This window comes from Sus scrofa, chromosome 13, assembly GCF_000003025.6.
Source record: "Sus scrofa isolate TJ Tabasco breed Duroc chromosome 13, Sscrofa11.1, whole genome shotgun sequence".
Classification (NCBI taxonomy): Eukaryota; Metazoa; Chordata; class Mammalia; order Artiodactyla; family Suidae; genus Sus; species Sus scrofa.
The window spans coordinates 5,427,352-5,449,546 of NC_010455.5; the positions used below are offsets into that span (position 1 = coordinate 5,427,352).

Here is a 22,195-nt window from a genome sequence, read left to right on the forward strand (position 1 = left end):
CATATTTTAAGATTCCAATTTGGGAGACTTCTGCAAAGACACTGAATGAGTTACAATATATGAACACAGTCTTCCACTGAATTACTTTTTTAAAGGATTTAAAAGCATCTGAAAAAGAATTTTATGCAACAACAATGCAAGTGTAAGAAATAAGCATATTCCACATATTGGAAGAAATGAAGAGTCTACTTCATCACGTTCATACTATAACATGTTTCTGTGGCCTTCTGTGTTGCTGGCCCTGACATGCCTTGGGAGTTTCCTATGCTAGCAGAATAAAGGTTACTCCTGGCAGGAATTGCATTCCTGAATTTTTTTTTTTTTTTTTTTTTTTTTTTGTCTTTTTGCTATTTCTTGGGCCACTCCCGCGGCATATGGAGGTTCCCAGGCTAGGGGTTGAATCGGAGCTGTAGCCACCAGCCTACGCCAGAGCCACAGCAACGCAGGATCCGAGCCGCGTCTGCAACCTACACCACAGCTCACGGCAATGCCGGATCATTAACCCACAGAGCAAGGGCAGGGATCGAACCCGCAACCTCATGGTTCCTAGTCGAATTCGTTAACCACTGCGCCACGATGGGAATTCCGCATTCCTGAATTTTAATGGTCAAACATAAGACTTCCCTTTGATGGCGTCTTGGACATTTGTGCACCAATGATTTGAAATACATGAGCATTATGAAAATGTTCTTCTTTGTTCTTTTTTTATTTTCTCCTTTGTTTTCATTAAGTAGTAGAAGTTGTCTCTGTAAGCTTACAGGAAAAGGGGAATTTCTTGGAGGTACATTAAAGGCATGGGAGCTTTTCCTCTGTAGATGGAGTTGGAGATAACATCACTGATACATTAAGATATATTATTTACAAAATGGTTATTATTAATTTTAACATGATGGCTTATTTAGAGCTAGAGTTATGTACATGGTAGCAAAGTTATTCCATAAAAATAACTGAAATAGATTTGTTTGAATGACTGGTTGCTCAGTTGGTGTTATAGTCCTTTCCTTAACCTTGGATAGTTGCAAATTGTAATATAATTTATTTTGTGGTCATAGAAACTCCTTGTCTAAAATATGGTTTACTTTACATTGTAGGCTAACATTACTTGGTCAGTAATGTTGAGCGCTGTATTTATTGGTTTTGATAAAAAAATTATTAGTTGTAATTTGGGTCAAATACAGAGATGTAAATGCATGTCATTAAAATTAGGGTAGTAAAAATTATCTTGTTATTATGCATTTGAAACCAGCTTCTAGCCCCTTTTCTCCTTGAAATAATTTTTATAATAATCTTTTGATAATATGAAACTTTGTAGGAATGCAATTATAAGAATATAGCAGGGCAGACTATATTGTTTTTAATTAAACAAGAATAGGTCAAAATAAGAAGAGATGTGACTAAAAAATTCAGTAGGTGAAATTTCTGTTTTACAGAAGTAGAAATGAGGGATACAGAAGAAAAACTTCATAACTAGTTTAAACAGGCAAAGAAAATGAGTAAAAGTTAAAAAGATAAGAGGAAAATGGGCAAATTATGGAGCTATAACTTGAATGTTAGCTCCTTAAGAGCAGTAAACATCTTATTGTAACTCTACCCCTAACAGCAGGCTTAACACTGTACTCTTAGTGTTAGGTAAATATTTCTTGAGTTTATGAATAAAATAATGGGTGTTTCTCTTAAAATGGGGCATGTGGATCAGAATTAAAAATTAAAGTTATAATAGAAGAAAACTTTCTTCATATAAAAAATGTAGAGATAGTGTAAGGTTTCTTTCTAACAAAATTAAGGGATAAAGGTAAATGTATGGTTATAGGCTGGTAATTTTTTAAATTTTTAGGACAAACAAAATTCCTGCAAATATCTAAGAGAAATATGTACTTTTATAGATTGCCCTCATGTTTATTTATTTAATTTTTTTAGTGCCACAGGTGCAGCATATGGGAGTTCCAAGGCTAGAGGTCCAGTTGGAGCTATAGCTGCTGTCCTACACCACAGCCACGGCAATGTCAGATCCGAGCTACATCTGCAGCCTACACCACAGTTCATGACAATGCCAGATCCTTAACCCACAGAGTGAGGCCAGGGATCAAGGCCAAATCCTCATGGATACTAGTCAGGTTCATTTCCTCCAAGCCACAATGGGAATTCTGCCCTCATATTTCTTTTATAGAACAAGAACTTTTGTAAGACTACACATCAATTTATACATAATTTTAAGAGAAGCAAGTTTGATTCTGCAAGTGTTATGCCTGCCCAATTATTGACTTGTACATTAAAACAACAAAAGAACGTTTAAAACCTGTAAGGTGTCAGAAAACATAACAATTAAGAGCATTTTATGCAAAAATTGCAAAGAGATATCTTCTGGTCACAAAGAGATGAGATAACATAAAAATTAAAGAATAAGAAATTTCGGGAAAAAAGATTAGTGCTAACTAAGCATTGAAGGTTAAGACAGTAATAAATAGAATAAAGTATAGTGAACATCAAAGTAACTTAAAAATTGATGCTGATGGCTATTTACATACTAAATATATAGTTATATATATAGTTATATATATTTAGTAAGAAAGCAATGTTTTCAATAAATAATTCTGAAAGGAGATTTTAAAAATTCTAAGGAATCTGTATCTAATGATCACAATGTGGAAAGTGAAGATGGAAAAAAAAGAAAAAAAAATTGGAAGTTTTCCTTTATTTTTAAATCATTAGTTAAGTATGCACTTAAGGATAGTTGTGAACAATTTAATATAGGTACTAGTTGAATGGGAAACGGAATATCTAATTTACAAATATTTGTGGAAGATAAAAGTAAATAAAACCTAGTCCATGCAAAAGATAAGATGGAGAGGAAACATTAAGGAAGTATTGAAAAGAAGAAAGTATAAAATAAGTCCAATGAAGCTTAAAATTTGAGAAGAATAAATGGCTTAAACTTGCCTGTTCAAATATAAAGATCTTCACATTAAAATCAAATGAAACTGTTATGTCTTGGTAGTGCTTAAAGAGTCATACTTAAAGAAAAATGACTTGGAAATACTTTTTAAAAGGGCAAAGATTTTCCAGCATATCATGCTTGCATCTAAATCAGATATAACAATATGAATATCAAAGAAAGCAGAATTTTTGTCAAAAACCAGTAAATAATACAAAAGGGAGTAATTTATAATCATTAATTGTAATATTAGTGAAGGAATATGGTACTGAAAAGTTATGCATAAACAAAATAATTTATACATGCTATTTTGTGTGTGTGTGTGTCTTTTTGTCTTTTAGGGCTACACCTGTGGCATATGAAGGTTCCCAGGCTAGGGGTCAAATTGGAACTGAAGCCACTGGCCTATGCCAGAGCCACAGCAATGCAGTATCTGAGCCTTGTCTGTGACCTACACCACAGCTCACAGCAATGCCTAATCTTTAACCCATTGAGCGAGGCCAGGGATTGAACCCGCATCTGCATAGATGCTAACCACTGAGCCACAACGGGAATTCCTACATGCTGTTTTTTAATGCAGAACTCACAATAGCAAAATAATGAAAATAATGTGTATTCAAGCAGTGCAAAAGTTTACAAAATTAGAAACTAAATTAATTAATTAATGTAAAAATACTGGAAATGTATATGTTTAGAAACAGGAACAGAGATAGAAGAATGATTTTACCATAATACTGTCATTAAAATGCTGTAATTTTGAAAGCCCTTATCAATATAATAAAGCCTACTAAAGAAAGAAGAGTTACAAAGATTGAAAAAAAATAAACATTATGTACTGGAAAAATATTTTTATAACTTGAAAATTTAAAGAAGTGAAATAATATTATTAAAATATTAGAAGATATGAATATTAACATAAGTAAGTAGTATTTATAAATATTAGCAACCCTGAACTCAAGCATAAACTTTTAAAAGAGATTCATTTTCTGAGAGCAACAAAATGCATAGCGCTCTATGATCAGATTTAAGCAGAAGGATGTTACCTATCTAATAAAATATTTTGGGAGCTTTTGGATTATTAGTCAAAGATTGGTTTCTGGGTTTAAAAAATAACATTTTAAAACTGTTCATTGTTTCCAAAGTATAGATTTTGGAAGTCTAACAATAGTTTCTCTTTTGTTTTTAACATTCTAAATTAAGGGTAAGAGGAACTTGATTTTAACAAAAATCTGGAACAGTGTAGGCAAAAATAGCAAAAATCAGTTTTGAGAAAGAAGAGTAATGAAACTAATCTTATCAAATATTAAAATAGATTATGAAGTTATAATAATTAAAGCCATGTGATAATAGATTAATGTGGCAAAATACATATTTTATATAATAATGAAATATAATAGTAATAATGAAATCAGGACATATCAATGAAAACACTCTGCAATACATAGACTGACGAACAGTTTGGGAAAAAACCAATTCATATACATCATATACATGTAATAAATAAACAAAACCCATACCATAGAAAGTCTACAGGGACCTGTTTTTATAGGCTTAGAATACTGTAACTAATTGCATAATGAAAGATAAAATAGATGTGATTATATTAAAACAACAATAAAAGAAGCAGAAGCCTAGATTCATTATTTAAACATAACAGAAAGGGTTAATGTGATTATTACACAGTAGCTCATAATAACACCACAACTGAGAACTGATACATGAGATAAGAATAGAATCACATTTAACCAATATATGAAATAAGGCTAAAATCACATTTCACATAAGATGAAATATAACACATTTGCAAACATATGAAAACATTCTGCTTTACCAAGAATCAAATGAATACACACTAAAACAAAAATAAGTTGTATTTTGGTTTTATCAATTATTTTTAAATTAACATCAAGAATTTACACTCCCTGCTGTTACAGATTATTTTCATTCAGATCAACTCGTCCTCTGAGAGCAAGTAGAAAAACTGGATAAACTCTAGCAAATATTTGTTTTAAGGGTGTCAGAGAGCTCCAGGGTAAAGAGGGCATGAGAGGCCAAGAACCTGGAGAGCAGAATCCTAGAGAGATCTCACTTAGATAACTACCTATCAGAAGCTAAAGTGAAACATCACTTGACAATAAATCATCCATAGGCTCAAATTACCTGTACAATTTTTTGTACACAGTTCCTGGCACTCAATAAATTACTAGGCTTACCAGCTGACAAGATAAAATGACCAAAACCAGACCTACAGACAGTCTGGATACAGGAATAATAGACTTTAAAATATCTGTGATTAATAAATCAAAGAAATTAAAGGAGAAGATAGAGAATTTGAGCACATTACAGGTAGCTATGATAAAAATCAATTGGAAATTCTAGAACTGAGAAATTAGAAACTCAATAAATGGGTTTAGGAGCAGATTAGACACAGCTAAAAACAGATTAATGAACCGGAAGACAAAGTAATAGAAAATTTAATGGTAATACCCAAAGTCAACAAGGGTACATGGAAAAATGTTTTCTTACTTGCTCAACAGTTGGCATATAAATCTATATAACACATTTTGGAAATTCTTTGGCAACATAAATCACTTATTAGAACAAAAAATAATTTATATATTTTGACCCAGTAATCTTATGTCTGGGAAAATCTATTAAGAAAATAATTTTTAAAATGTGAGTTGCTTTATTTATGAAGATGTTCAGCATAGACTTATTTATGATAGTAATAAATCTGTGCAGGTAATATTTTAAGGGCTTTACTTCAATTAATGCAGTTAATCCTCACAAAAATCCAAGGAGGTGAAAGTTCTGACTATTAATATCTTCATTTTATAATGAGAAAACTGAAACATTCAGAAGTCAAGTAGCTTTCTCAAGACTATGTAGCTGGTGAGTAGAGGAGCAAGGATTTGAACCAGGCTGTCTGACTCCATAGCCTGCACTTGAACCTGCTCTGGGCTGATGGAACTAACCTCAATAGCTAACAATTGGAGACTTTCCAAATAAGTACAGTATATCCAGTCTATATAACATTATGCAGGTATTAAAAATGAACATCGCAAACTCTTTTAGCATCTTAGGAAATACTTCTGATATAATATGAAGAGAAAACATCAAAATTATAGAACTGTAACAAATAAAAAATTTACATATGAATATGATAGAAAGCAAATATTCTCAAAAGGTAGCATCAATTAAGTGAGGTTAGTAGCACTATTCTTCCATTTTCTTTCCTCCAATTCTCATATTCTCAAATTTTAATGGCTTTTTAATATTCAAAATATATTCCATTATTTATACATTAAAAACCTAGAGAATATATTGGGTAAGAGCCTGGGCTCTGAAGCCAGGCTGAATATGCCACCACTTAGGTGTGTGACCACAGACAAATTTTTGAACTTGTATTTCTAATTTTATCCTGTAAAATGAGGGTAATTATAGTACCTTCCTTATAAAGTAATTGGGAGAATTAAATATGTTTTAAATGTATTTAGAACACTGTGTGGAACTTAAATACGTAAGTACCATTGAGTACTGTTACTCTTATTTTACAAACAAACCTCATTGCTTCACAACTCTTTAGTGACCAGACACTAACTGGTCTGGTCCTTAGAAAGCACACCCATTAGCAACAAGTTTCAATTCTATATGTAGATCGTACTTTGTCTCTTTGTTGTGGTGGTTGTCTTTTTAGGGTTGTACCCATGACATATGGAGGTTCGCAGGCTAGGGGTCGAATTGGAGCTGTAGCTGCCGGCCTATGCCACAGCCACAGCAACGTGGGATCAGAGCTGCGTCTGCCAGCTACACCACACCCCACAGCAACGCTGGATCCTTAACCCACTGAGCAAGGCCAGGGATTGAACCTGCCTCTTCATGGATGCCAGTCAGATTTGTTTCTGCTAAGCCATGATGGGAGCTCCCTGTACTTTGTCTTTGCTATGAATTCCCCAATGCAGAGATTTCTAGAAACCTACCTACCATTTGCTGAAGGGACAGTTGTGAACCCTTTCCAAGAAGCATTGATAAAAATTAAATGTCTATGTTTTTTATTTTCAAGAAGCTCAGTCTCTCTGTTTGTGTCATATCTCTGAGGACATGTGCTTGAGTGATTGAAACTGCCCATTGAAGGCAATATTACATTAATTTCACCAGCCCTGAATCAGAGAAAATGAGTTATCTACTTCCCCAAAGTTCATCTTTCTCTAGATGCATGACTTTTTTCCAGCTCTCTGTTCTAACAATAGAAAGCTCTATTTAGAACATTTGTTGTGACTTGATTTTTCTGACTTGAACATTCTAGGAGGCCTGAAGATGTGCTTTGAAACTTTATTCCACTTGTCCGATCCAAAAAGTTTGGAGGCTTTTGATAGAATTTCTTCACTACTTGAAGCAGTTTCAGTGAAACAAAAAACAGAAAAAAAACAAAGAAAAAAATCAAAGAACTCTTAGATGCCAAGATTTATTGTTAGCTGTCTTAATGGCTAATGAAATAGTTAAGACCTTGTAACAACCCTGCTGATTATACCGACAAGTGTTTACCAGGTAAAATATTGCAGACCCTGTAGTAGGAAAGGATGCAGACTGGTATTTTAAACATTTGGGAGCATTCACCCTTGATGTGTCTGTTTGGTTTTCAGGATGTGTCTGGCCTGTGCTCTTGTAAGACTTCAACTGCAGAACTCACATATGACTCCTCCTAGGTGAGTTAGTCATTTCCTTCATGCTGTCTCTTACCTGCCTCTATCCAGGCCCTAGGATGTCCATTAATTATGTCCCTTGGTTAAACTCCCTCATAATTCTCAGCTCCATAATATGGTAAATGTCTAACAAATTTTTTTGATGTTGAGTTTTCCACTTTTGTTAAAGTCATTATTCCTTTCAGGGTTACTCATGAAAGCATCTCTAGGTTTATCCATCCCATCCTCTATATTGTTCTAGGACTTAACCCCACTCCCAAACTTTTCACGCTCTCTTTTCTAATATTTATATTACATTATAATGTAATATCACTTGTTAAAGTAGATTTACAAAGTCAGAAGCCAACATTTCACAATTAGTGATGACTGGCTACATGAAGAACCAGAAAAGAGTATGGTAATAGTGAAATTCCTTTTCTGTTTTGGAAAAATGGATCAAAGGATTTACTCAGCAAATAGTGAATCAATGACAAGTCAATTACAGTGAGACTATGTGACTAAAAGGTGATCTGATCTCAAGATTATTAGTATAATTTGAACTAATTTCTTATGCAGATAATTGCTGGACAGTTTCCTATTGTTATAGTATGATGGGAGGTGATTTCATGTGTTTTAGATTACGTGGAATTGGGTTTGGTCCCCTCTCTAACATCTCATCAGCGTCTGATCTTGGGAAAAATTTTTAAACAATGCTGGGCTTCAGTGTCACCACTTCAAAATAAGAACAATGGTGTTTATCTATTAGATTATGAGAGCAAAATGTCGTAACATAAAACACTTGGCATCCAGCAGTCCCTTAATTAATGCTGGTCCTCCCAATCCCTGTTTACAGAGCTTGAAGGTAGAGAGATAACCCACAACTCTGCTTTCATCTTCAAATATATTCTTCATTGATTATCTTAAGAATATAATCATTGACTCAGAAAATAGGTGAAATTTTCCTCTCTCCAACCTTCATTCCTTTATTCATGTTTCAGTGCTTTAATGAGCATCTTCTATAAGATAGTAACTGGCTGCATTGGGAGACAAAAAGGGGAGTGAAGTATTAATCCTAGTCTCAAGGGGTTTGGGGTCTAGACATGGAGGTTATATTTTTTAAAATACTAGTAGAGAAAATAAAGTACTCTCGTACTTTGTAAGAAGGAGAAATTATTTTTTTAAATTGAATTACAGTCGATTTACAATGTTGGGTTAGTTCCTGGTGTACAACAAAGTGATTTGGTTATATATATATTTTTCAGATTCTTTTCCATTATAGGTTATTACAACATGTTAAATATAGTTCCTTGTGCTATACAGTAGGTCCTCATTTATCTATTTTATATATAGTAGTTTGTATCTGTTAATTCCAAACTTCTAATTTATCCCTTCCCCTTCCATTCCCCTTTGGTAACTATAAGTTTGTTTTCTAGGTCTCCGAATACCTTTTTCTTTTTTTAAGGGCTGTACCTGTGATATATGGAAGTTCCAGGCTAGGGGTCAAACCAGAGCTACAGCTGCTCTTATGCCACAGCCACAGCAACACAGGATCCGAACCGTGTCTGTGACCCACACCCGAGCTCATGGCAACACTGGATCCTTAACCCACTTATTGAGGCCAGCGATTATAACCTGCTGAGCCACCATGGGAATTCTCCTCTTTCTGTTTTGTAAATAAGTTCATTTGTATCATTTTTTTAGATCCCACATGTAAGTGATATCATCATATTTGTCTTTCTCTGTCTGACTTCACTTAATATAATAATCTCTAGGTCTGTCCATGTTGTTGCAAATAGCATTATTTCCTTCTTTTCATGGCTGAGTGGTATTCCATGGTATGTATCTACTGCATCTTCTTTATCCATTCATCTGTTGATAGATATTTAGGTTGCTTCCATGTCTTGGTTTTTGGAAATAATGCTGCTATGAACATTGGAGTACAAGTGTTTTTTCAAATTAGAGTTTTCTAGGAGGAGAAACTATTTTAACTGTGGTGGCCAGGGAAGGCTTCATGGAGAAGGTAGAGTTGGACTGGGCTTTAAAGAAGGGCTACAATTTGGGCAGCAGTGGGGAGGGGATACAATGATAAGTCTGAGGTTGTGGCCTTGGGTGGTAAAAACGTAGACCTGGAGCTGGAATACCTGTTTGGCATTACCTTGGGTGGACCACTTTTTCTTCAGTTTCTTCATCTGTGAAATGTCTAAAATGATATGTGCCTATTGGTCTTTTAGGGCTCTGTGAAGAACAAATGGGAGCCTGAGTGTGGAAACTCTTTGGAAACCATGAAGCAGTCTGTAAATGAAAAGGGTAAATTTTTTCTCTCTCTTAACCATAAACTCTATGAGGGCACTGGACAGGACCAGTCATAGTCTTTAAAAAATGTTTAATGAAGTATATTAAACAATCATATTGTAAGCCTTAAATATGTATAATTTTTGTCAATTATACCTCAATAAAACTGGGGAAAAAAACGTTTGATGAAATAACGAACCATTGATTGAATGAGTGAATCCATCCATGAATATTCAGAGCTGAATGTGTCCCCCCTCCCCCCCAGGCCCCACACCAAACCCATATTTGAAATCCCAACCCCCAATGTCCTCTTTATTAGGAGGTGGGGCTTTTGGGAGGTAACTGGGTTTAGATAAGGTAAGGTCATGATGCAGAGTCCACACAGTGGGATTAGTGTCCTTGTAAGAAGAGGAAGAGAGACCAGAGCTCTCTCTTTACAAGGGCCCGAAGAAGAGGCCACGTGAGCACACAGAGAAGGTGGCTGTCTACAAGCCAGGAATGCGGCTCTCACCAGGAACCAAATCTGCCAGCACCTGGGCCTTAGACTCCCAGCCTACAGAACTGTGAGAAGTAAATGTCTGTTCCTTAAGCCACCCGTTTTGTTAGCGCATCCTCAGTAGACTTGGGGGCCGTGAACGAGCGATTAAATGAATGAAACAAAGACACAGAGTACAAAGGCATAGAGTACAAATGGGGAATAAAGGGCTGTCTTTGAAAACATGTGGTGAGGTGTTAGGAAGGTAACCTGTGGCCTGATGGAAGGAGTCCACCAGGCTGGTGGTTCTAGGAGTGCGGCTTGTGAACCAGAGGCATCCGTATCACCTGGGAACTTGCTTCAAATGCAAGTTTCTGGACCCCCACCCAGGCCTATTGAATCTGAAACTCAGGGGTGGGGCCCCAGTCTGTGTTTTAGCAATCCCTCTAGGTCATCCTGAAGCACACTTAAATTTTGAGAATGATGACCGTACAAACATGGAGAGTTTAGAAATGATTCTGTTGAAAATCCAGTGTAAATGAAGGGTTTTAGCTGTGGAAATACTCAGAGCTATATTTCTAAGATGATGAGGCATGGAAAGAACAGTTGGAAATACTGGAAAACATTTATTTGCCAAGCCTCAGAGTTGAAGATTTTGGTTTTTCCTCATTCGAGATAACGTCCTCCTAAGAATCAAAGCAGAACAAGCATTGGCCAAACCTCCTTGGTCTACACAATCAGGAAGAATGAGAATGTTTATGTAAAAGCACAGGAGTAACTGTGGAATAGGGACCTGGTTGATCTCAGAGAGGCCTCTTAGTTTTGACTGACTGTGGGGAAACCTAAAATGGAACCTTCTAAATCAAGTTAAACCTCAGCTTTTCCTAAGACTGTGCTAACTAGACAGGGTGCACATGCAGTTCTGTCTTTAGGGCTGGTGCAGACAGGTCTGCCAAAAGAGAGAACATTGTATGGGGGAGAAATGAGCCTCAAGGGGAAACACTTACCTTAAGAGTCAAGAAGCAAAAATACAATACAGATGGGGAGGGAGTTGGGGAGAAGCAGGATGGAGGCCATTCAGAGTAGTTAGGGACTGCTGAGATGACCAGTTATCATGCTTGCCCAGGACTGTGGGATAACCCAGGACACAGGGTGTTCAGGACATCCCTGCCAAACCTGGACAACTAGTCACCCTCTGATGACCCTCCACCTGTTTTTAAGACCTGGGGAGAAAAGAAAGCAGAAAAAACACTACTCTAAACCTTGTTTCTCAAAATAATTGCCTAAAAACTGGCAAGGTTACCATCACCTGGGAACTTGTTAGAGATGCATCTCCTTAGGCCCACCCTAGACTTGCAGGATCAGACTTGTACCAGATCAAGAGCCCTGGGCGATGTGTATGCCCATCAGTTTGAGGACGATCTGAGCACCAGGTGGTGCCCCCAGTAGGAAAATGTACCACTGATGGAAAGCAGAGGGAATTTCTTGATTGTGTTATGGCTTCTGTGCAGGTCAGCCAGATTCTAAGCCAAAACCATCTCAACCTTACCTGGGAAGGAACAGAAACTTTGGGGAAGATTTTATGCTAGGAATACCTGCACCCTGGGCTTGGGGAAGTTCCCAGGCCAGGGATCAAATCAGTGCTGCAGTTGCAGCCTGCACCATAGATGCAGCAATGCTGGATCCTTAACCTACTGTGCCACAAAGAAACTTCCCTTCCTGAGCTTTTAATAGTGGTTACTGTAGGAAACGTGAGGAGAGCCAAAAATCCAGCAGTTGTGTGGTGAGAGCAAAGCTGAGGAAACATTCTTTTTCCCTGTGATTGTACTCTTTTTAGTAAAAACAGGCTGCTTTGGACTGGTAAATGAGTGATGCTTGGAAATGTGGAGCCACAGCCCTATAGGTAAGCGTGTCGGAAAAAATTAAAAATAATCATCCACTAAAAGTACTTGGGTTTAACATTTGCATTATCACTCCAATATGCAAAGAAAGTTGTGTTTTCTTTTTGCTCTACCTGGTCTGATCTTTTCCATGGACTCCAGCTCTGCATTCTAGCAGGGATAATTTGCACCTAATTAATAATGTTTCATTTTCCTCCAGCTTGAACATAGTTCTTTCACTTAAAACATTCTAACCAGTGGTTCTTAAATGCAGACATGCAGCAGAATCACTTAGAGGGCTTGTTTAAAACACAGATTTTTAGGTCCACACTCAGGGTTTCTGATTCAGTATATTGGGTGAGGACTTAGAATTTGCATTTCTAAGGAGTTCAGGGGGTGATGCTGATATTGCTGGTTCAAGGAACACATGTTGACAGTTTCTCATTCAAACTACTCATCACTTTACTCCCATCCAAAGGTGATGGTTTGAAAACTACCACTTTTTGGATTAATGCTTCTCAATTGGTTGATCTTTCCGATGCACCATAGATCCAATATAGGCCCTTACTACATCTGAATTGGATGCAACTTATGCCACAGGCAACTTGCCATGCCAGTTCAACATACCTGAACTGGTCTATATCTTATTCAAGGAGTACAATCCACTGATCACATGCTAGGATGTCAAGGCAATGTCAATTTATGATAAAAATTTCACCTGTGTTTATCTCACCTCAAACCAGTGATAGTTAGTAGACTGACACTGGCTCATAGACTGCGTTTTGAGTAACACTGTTTTAGATGGCTCAGTATTTCTCAAATTCTCTATTTTCCCCTCCCTTCTCTTTCCCAAGAAAGTATCTGGGTAGATGGGTGGGGGGTGTCTTGCATCCTTGTGGTGCCCTTGGATCATTCACTGTCCTCTGAACACTCTAAATCTCCTCCCTAGAGGGACTGGATTCATCTTCTCCCTGGAATTGGGATCAGTGAAATGTGCTAGATTCCACCAGTCTTTTGGGATGATGTGTGTTGGCCCTCACTTCTGCTGTCACAGCCTTGAACGTTTCCCCTATTATCAAAGTTCCACTCCTCCACTCCCATAGCCTCTTTCCCTGCCCTTAGACCCCTGCTGGTCCACCAGCAGTTCCACAGGGGAAATGAGAAACTCCAAAGTACCCCTCCTTCTCACACAAAGGCTATGAGGAGCAGGAATGCTTTCAAAGCTCTGTGCACCTTCTGCGGTTGCCTCTGCACCATGGCTTCTGAGCTGCAAGGGGTGTGATGCTGGCCCAAAAGCTCAGGATCCCCTAGAAGCAGTGACAGGCTGGAGGGAGCGTATAACTTAGTTTTTTAGGAAGTATGTACTCCAGTTGTTAAATATAGCCATTATTTTAAAAAAATAATATAAACATACACTTAAACAAGTTGTGTTAAAAGCCAAGGTAATTAATACTCAGAATTGCCACTTCCTACTTATTTTTATTGCATTTTATTATCATTTGTTATAGATGCATGATGAAATACTATGTAACAGTGAACTGCAACACAGTTTCTTCCAACTCTGTTCAGTAAGATCGTGTTGATCGGTTCAAACTGGCCAAGGCAGGAGTATTTACACCACGGAGATGAGCAAACACTGTAAATCTAGGCTCCACCCTCCCTTCCACCCCCAGCACCCATTCCTAAGGCCAGCTGTTAAACATTTACCAGCACACCCCTGCCTAGAGCCTACATCTGGGAAATTGAGCCATCCACCCAGTGGCCTCTAGTCAGGCTGTCCCTATCTGGATATTACAAAGCTGCCCTTGCCCTGAAGATTAACCCCAAGAAGTTGTGTGTGGAAGAGATATTGAAAACTAGACCTCTATTATCATCTTATCTCCTTTCCATTCTTCTGTATCCCTTCTCTCCCTGCCATCTCTTGGGAATGGAAGGAAGGAGCAAACTTCTGACTTTTTATTTCCTCCACATCTTATACATTGAGGATAACATTCATAGCCTACCATCACCCTTATGGTATTCTTCCCCAAAACATAGAAATGTTATCTAAACATGAGAAAACATTACATAAACTCAGATTGAAGGACATTCTACAAAATACCCCATTCTCTTCAAAACTGTAGAGATCATGAAAGACAAGGCAAAACCAAGAAATGATAAGAGCTTGGAGGAGTCACTGGCACTAAATTCAATGTAATATCAAGGATTGGACCCTGGAAAATAAAGGAAGTCAGTAAAGGAGACCCTGCTGTGGTACAGTGGGTTAAGAATCTGACTGCAGAGGCTCAGGTTGCTCTGAGGTGTGGGTTTGATCCTCGGCCTAGCACAGTGAGTTAAAGTATCTGGTGTTGCTGCAGCTGTGGCATAGGTCACAACTACAACTGAGATTCAATCCCTGGCCTAGGAACTTCCATATACCATGGGTACAGCAGAAAGAAAGAAAAAAAGGAAGGGAGGGAGGGAGAGAGAGAGAAAGAAAGTTGGTAGAAAAATGGTGGAAATCCAAGTTAAGTATTATCAGTGTTAACTTTTTTTTTTTTATTTTTTTTTTGTCTTTTTAGGGCTGCACACGCTGCATATGGAGGTTCCCAGGCTAGGGGTCCAATCGGAGCTGTAGCCACCAGCCTACGCCAGAGCCACAGCAATGCAGGATACAAGCCATGTCTGTGACCTACACCACAGCTCATGGCAACGCTTCCTTAACCCACTGAGTGAGGCAAGGGATTGAACCAGTGTCCTCATGGATGCTAGTCAGGTTTGCTAACCGCTGAGCCATGACAAGAATGCCAACTTCTTATTTTTAGTCATTATGAGAAGCATGGGGGAGTGTATATGAGAACTCTGAACCACATTTATAGCATTTCTCTAAATATACAATTATTTCCAAATAAAAGTAATGAAGGGAGAACTTCACAGCCTAGATGATAGATGGAAAAAAATATCTTTTCTATGCTGTGGAAAGAACTTAAGGTCTGCATTTACCCGCTTTGTGATATGATAAAAGGGGGAAAGATGGGGCTAATAGAAAATCTCTTAACAAAGCTTGGATTTCAAGTCTTTCATCTTTTGTAGAACAAAACATTTTACTTCAGATCTTGTAGGCTAAACATTAAGTCTTTCCCTTTTTCTTTACAATCTAGCTATAACAAAACTAATCCCCATCATCTGAAAGTGGACCTCCTCAGACAGTGAAAGAGGTCCTATACATAGAAAGTAGATTAATGTGAATTCCCAGATGATACTTTGCTGCTGGTCTCAGAGTAGGGAGAGTGGGGCCTCTTTCTGAGGTATCTCCTCTTCCTTTGGCACAGGAAGCATCAAGAAAGTTTTTACTGGCCAGAGGCTTAAAGACACATAGGAAATGCACAGAAATAAACAAGTTGAGAGGGAGTTCCCATCATGGTGCAGCGGAAACGAATCTGACCAGGAACCATGAGGTTACAGGTTCGATCCCTGGCCTTGCTCAGTGGGTGAAGGATCTGGTATTACTGTGAGCTGGTGTAGGTCACAGACATGGCTCGGATCTGGTGTTGCTGTGGCTCTGGTGTAGGCCAGTGGCAACAGCTCCCATTCAATCCCCTAGCCTGGGAACCTCCATATGCCACAGGTGTGGCCCTAAAAAAAAAAAAAAAAAAAAGATAGAGACAAAAATAAGTTGGGAGGATAGGAATAATATATACTCACTGCTGTATAAAATAGATATTAACAAGAACCTAGTGCTAGTGTATAGCTCAAGGAAATATACCCAATAGTTTGCAATACCCTATATGGAAAAATGGAATGGGTATACTCTCTCTATATATATATATCTATATATATGTATACATATATATAGATATATATATATATATCCTATTCACTTTGATGTATACTTGAAACCAATAAAACATTGTAGGTCAACTATACTCTAATAAAATTTTTTAAAAGAGGAAAAAAAGTTAAAGAAGAAACACATTAATCAAAATATAACAGTATTGCATACGTTGAGACAGAGTGAAAGATGGCCCATGCAGGCATTCACTGGATATTAGTGAGGCTATTTTTGAAGTTTACTTTGAAGTCCCAAATAAGAGTCATTGTATCCAGTCATACCCTTTCACCAGAAAGGAAAAAAAACTCAACATTTCTTATTAAGGAGGAACTAAAGTTCTCAGAAGTACTGAGTTGTAAAGTGCCGATTTACCCCAATCTCCTTCCTCTTCCAAAAGTTTCTAATGATTATGGCTTCTGGAAAGTAATGTATTATTTTTTCAATGAACACTCAACCTACAGAAAAGCTCTTGCAAAAATTCAAGCTAGAAAAACAGGTAATTTGTTCGTATCATAGAGACAATTCACGCCAGTTAAAAAACATACGTTTTTAGAATCTGCTATGTTATTAGAATAAAGCGTTTTACATGCCTATATATATATTTTTATTCCCATATTATTAAGTGCTTCTAAGATGTAAAATAGATTTACAGAGCTACTCTCTTAGCATTTAAGTTGTGAAGCATCTTCTAGAATATGTCCTATAGGCACTTTGGCAGTTTTATATGTGATTTATAAACATTGTGAGGTACTTGACTGAAGTAATCTAACTTTACTAATCACTTATCAGTTCTTTTAACCACTGTTTTCTTTATGAGTGATGTTGCTTGTTTTGCCAATGTATATTATCTAGTTTACTGTAAATATAAATAATGTTGCCAACAGCAAAAGGAGATCCTGGGTGCAGATTCCTGGGTCCTGGTGGCACAGTTCTATTTTTGTTTTTTGTTTTTCTTTTTATTGCCACACCTGCGATGCATGGAAATTCCTAGGCTACAGGTTGAATTGGAGCTACAGCTGCTGGCCTATGCCACCGTGACAGTGACTCAGGATCCAAGGCGCATCTGCCACCTATACCACACCTTGTGGCAACACCAGATCCTTAACCCACTGAGCAAGGCCAGGGATAGAACCCTGCATCCTGTTGAATACTGTGTCAGGTTCTTAACCCAATGAGCCACGGTGGAAACACTACGCAGTTCTGTTTTGGATTACTAGCTCTCCTTTGCACTATCGATACTGCCCAGTAGACTGCTTAGGCTTTCTTAATGTCTCAGTAGGGATCAATAGAATGTTTCTTTTTCCTGGACACCAACTTCATCTCCTTCATACTTTAAGAATTCACTATTAATTTAAGAATACGTGAAGAAAACAGCATTAGTTTAAAGGACTTTTCAATTTGAAGTAAATATGTAGATGTTTAGTCACCCATGATTGATGTTAGGCAAGTAGAGAAAAAAAATGTAGGTTGATTTCATCCTCTGCCTTTCAGATCTTTAAGGGGGAAAGAAAGTAGACTGTTTTTTAAAAACTTCTCACACTTTTGAAAGTAACAACCTTTTTTGCTCTTCTGGTTTTTAATCTATAGAAATGGGGAAGTGTGTATATCAGCTATGTTTTTCTTTAATTTTTCTCTTGACATAGACATTAATAACTGGAAGTTACTGCATCACCCTCTCAATGTTGCAAGTGAAATAAATCTGAAACATGTATTAACCAGAAAGACTTATGTCCCAAACAGGAAAGAATAATCCATGAAACCAAATTTGAAGTTCAAGCAGAACCATGATGTTAATGAATTTGTATTTCCCTTTTTCTTGGCCCTCTTGGTCTTTGTGCAGTGTATAAATAACTACAAATAAAGAACTAATGATTGCATTTTTACTGGGAAATTTGTTTTAAATGTGACAGCTATCCTTCAATAGTTGGCTGATCCAGATTCTTTTTTTATATAAGAAAAACTGGTGAATATGAAATAAAAGTGCAAAAAACTATCTTTCTTGCAAATATAAATACCAAAGTATGCAATAAGATTACTTTTAAAGTAATTGCTCTTGACAAGGGATTTCCAAATATGAGTGTAATTAATTTTGGTTTTTTTTTCTTCTTTCTGTTGCCATGCTCCTTGGAACTTTTCTTCTTTAGATGACCTTGTACTTTCTTTGCAACTCACAATAAATAATGTGTGTTGTTGTGCATTTTTTATAGCAGGAAGCAAAATATTAAAAAATTAATCAAAGTTTCAGGAGGAAGGGCACTCCCATAATAGAAAAAAAAACATGTAGCTTTATTTTATCATCTTTTTGGAGGCTCTCAAGAGGGGAACAAGATTCCTTTAAAAATATGAGATGATATATTATTTGAAAACTGCTTTAACTACCAATGGTTGAGATAATAAATTGGCACAACAGTTGGGCCATTGAAACACACAGACACAAACAGAAACAAAAAATTCCTAAACTGTGAATCGCCGTTTACACAGACAGACTCACTTTTAGAAATTTGTGCTAAGGAAATATGAGTGTGTTCACAATTATATATACGAATGTTCATTGTGGCATATATTGGGAGAAAATTGGAAGTACCTTAATATCCAAGCATAAAGACAAGTTTAATAAGGTGTAATACATCCAATCTATAAAATTCCATTCATAATCACAGGGGAAGACATGTAGGAAATATTTAATGATGTGAAAAATAGGAAACATTAAGTTAAAAAAAGTAAGTTACAAAGTAATTTGTATAAAATGATCACACAAATCCCTTATATATACATATGGTATGTTCTAAAATGTAGATGGTCCAATTACACCTCAATAAAGCTAGGAAAAATGGTATGTGTTTCTGGATTTTGGGATTATAAGATTTTTTTCTCTTTGCTTATCTGTATTTTCTTGATTTTTTTCAACAAATAAATACTATATATATATATATACATTTTTTTTTTTTAGGGCCACACTGATGGCATATGGAAGTTTGCAGGCCAGGAATTGAATCTGAGCTGCAGCTATGACCTACACTGCAGCTGCAGCTAATCCAGACCCTTTAACCCAGTACACCAAGCCGAGAATCAAATCCGCACCTCTGCAACATTCTGAGCCACTGCAGTCAGATTCTTAACCCACTGCATCACAGCAGAAAGTCCAAATAAATACTATTTTTAATAAAAACCATGATATTGATCTTTTTAAAAAATCAACAAATTTCATATTTACTCTCCCATTTGCAATCTTGAAAATTTGATAGCTTTGCATACTAGTAATTATGTAACAGATACTTAATTTTAAAAATGGAAGTAGATCAGATAATTTTTATAAAACAAAGCAAGAAAAGGTCATGTAAAATATTATAAGGACTTACTTTATTAATAGATAAGCCATAAATATCCTAATGAATTATTTCCTGGCAAGAAATAAGAATTGTCCTGGCTCAGGGTTACATTTTCTTGGAATATCATCAAAGCCATAGCAATTCATATAGCTGGCCTAAATTTGCATCTTAATGAGCAGTTTTTAACATTCCTGCATAGATAAGATAGCTCCTGGAATCTTCCCAGTGCTCAACTATTTACTTGATGACTCAATATAATGATTGATTTATTAATATAAATGTCAAAACAACATATATTTATTAAATGCCTATTAGATATTTGGATATTGCTAACTGGCTGAGTGTACCAGAGCATGAGGTCTGGCCTCTGACCTAAAGGAGCCACAGTATTTTGCGGGAACATGTAATATGGGACAAATAGAAAAAACATGTTTTAGAGAGTATAATCCAAGCATTCCTTGACTGAAGAGATAAGAGCTAGGGTATTCTTATAAAGTAAACGATAAATATAGGCTGAGCCCTGGGAAGAGTTTCAGGGAAAAGACGCAATTTTCCCTACTTGTAAAGACGAGTGGGGTTTGGATTGAGAGAGAAGAGAGGAAACACATTTCAGTTAGAGTCATGAAAGACTAAAGTCCATTGGCTGAATTTGTTGTAGTTGTGTTTACTGCAGTTTTGCAGAGTTGAGGACTTGGTTCACCCAGGACTTACTGGCCGTCCGGCTGGAAGAGAGGAAATGGTAAGATAAAAGATGGCTGGATCAGCTAGGATGCTCTAGGGGGTGTCTTTTCTTGGCTTCCCTGCCACCTGCTCTGAGTTTCCACAGACATCTCTGACAGTCCTTTATTCAACCCCCAAATGCTGGCTTCATTCAAGGGCCTTCCAGCTTCTTTTCTGACTATTTTCTTTCCCTGGGTGAGAGTGGGGGGTTCTAAACTATCCACTCCTAGGATTTAAAACACCTATACACGTCCTTGGAGAAATGATTGATTCTAGGGCTGGGGCAGGGATGATGCAAGATAAGCCTGGAGAATCTTGTAGTACCAACAGGTAAAGAAGTATTAAAGACGGGGGCACGTTGAAAGGACACAGGCACCAAACTGGAGTTGTTTTCAGTGGCCAAAGCTGGAAACATTTCAATAACTGAATAAAATGTTGGATTATGAAACAGTGAAGTTCATGCTGACATTAATAAATGATTGAATAAGTAAACGGTAGAGGAAAGATAACTCCTCCTTACAGAAGAATTTCGATTAATAAATGTAAAAAGGAAGAAGGAAATAGCAAATCATCACTAGAACCCTGGAACAATGGTAAAAATTGCTGTAGGCAGGGTCCACTCATGAATGCTAAAATGACTGGGCAAAAACTTAGCCTCAAAATATTGCTCCTCAAATATTTACTGTTTACAAAGGGGAAAAGTGTAGCTTTACAGTCACTAAAAACACAGTAGGTACCACTTTATCCAAGTGAGCAGAGTTGACATATCAGTAATAGGACATGAACCCCTGATGTGATGCATCTGGAAGGGCCCCCACCTCTGTGATATCTTTCTCATTAGTGCACAACTCTAGTCTGAGTACGAGAAATCCCCAAACAAGTGAAAATGGAGAGATATTTTACAGAAAATCTGACTAGTACTCATCAGGAGTGTCAAGGTCATGGATGACGATGATAAACTGAGCAACTGTCAGACTGGAGGAGGTGAAAGAGACAACAATAAATACAATGTGGACCCTGGATCGAACCTTGAGACAGAAAAGGGACATTAGTGGAAAACTGGTGAAATCTGAATAAAGTCTGTTGTGTATTTGATGGTATCGTACAGTGTTAATTTCTTACTTTTGATGGTTTTACCATGGTTATGTAACGTGCTAATATGAGGGGAAGTGAATGGATATATGGCAACTCTACTATCTTCTGTAATGTATAAAATTATTTCAAAATAAACACAAATGAAACGTCTAAATACTCAAGAGAACTCAGTCCTCTTTGTCTCTAAGGGATCTTATTTTTCTCTTTTAGAATTTTTTTTTTTCTGAGATGAATCCTTTATTTTTTTATTTTATTTTTTTTTAATTTTATTTTTATTTTCCCACTGTATGGCAAGGGGATCAAGTTATATACATTACATTTTTCCCCCACCCTTTCTTCTGTTGCAACATGAGTATCTAGACATAGTTCTCAATGCTACTCAGAAGGATCTCCTTGTAAATCTATTCTAAGTTGTGTCTGATAACCCCAAGCTCCCGATCCCTCCCACTTCCTCGCTCTCCCATCAGGCAGCCACAAGTCTATTTTCCAAGTCCATAATTTTCTTTTCTGTGGAGATGTTCATTAGATTCCAGTTATAAGTGATATCATATGGTATTTGTCTTTGTCTTTCTGACTCATTTCACTCAATATAAGATTCTCTAGTTCCATCCATGTTGCTGCAAATGGCATTATGTCATTCTTTTTTATGGCTGAGTAGTATTCCCTCTTTTAGAATTTTTACTCTTATTCTATCCATTTAAAATCTTTATCCTCTTGGTTCCCATATATTTTTACCTCCTCATTTTAAATAAACATAAAAGCCACTAGGTATTCTGGAGAATTTGTCTGATGAAAATGCATGTTAGGGCTCCTTTTGCCCTCCAAGTGCTGAAATGTTAAACAAAATATTATTATTTTTATTATTATTGGCTGTATTAATAAAAAATGCTCTGGGCCAGGGATCAAACTTATGGCACAGCTGTAACCAGAGTCACAGCAGTGAAAATGCCAGATCCTTAACCCACTGACCCACCAGGGA

General features: G+C 36.9%; 1 long non-coding RNA gene across 1 annotated transcript; it reads left to right on the top strand.

Moving 5' to 3' along the window:
* On the top strand, positions 318–17,123 carry LOC102166633. Its single transcript, XR_001300071.2, has 3 exons — positions 318–7,480; positions 7,576–7,638; positions 9,846–17,123. It is a non-coding gene; the product is annotated as an uncharacterized LOC102166633 (long non-coding RNA).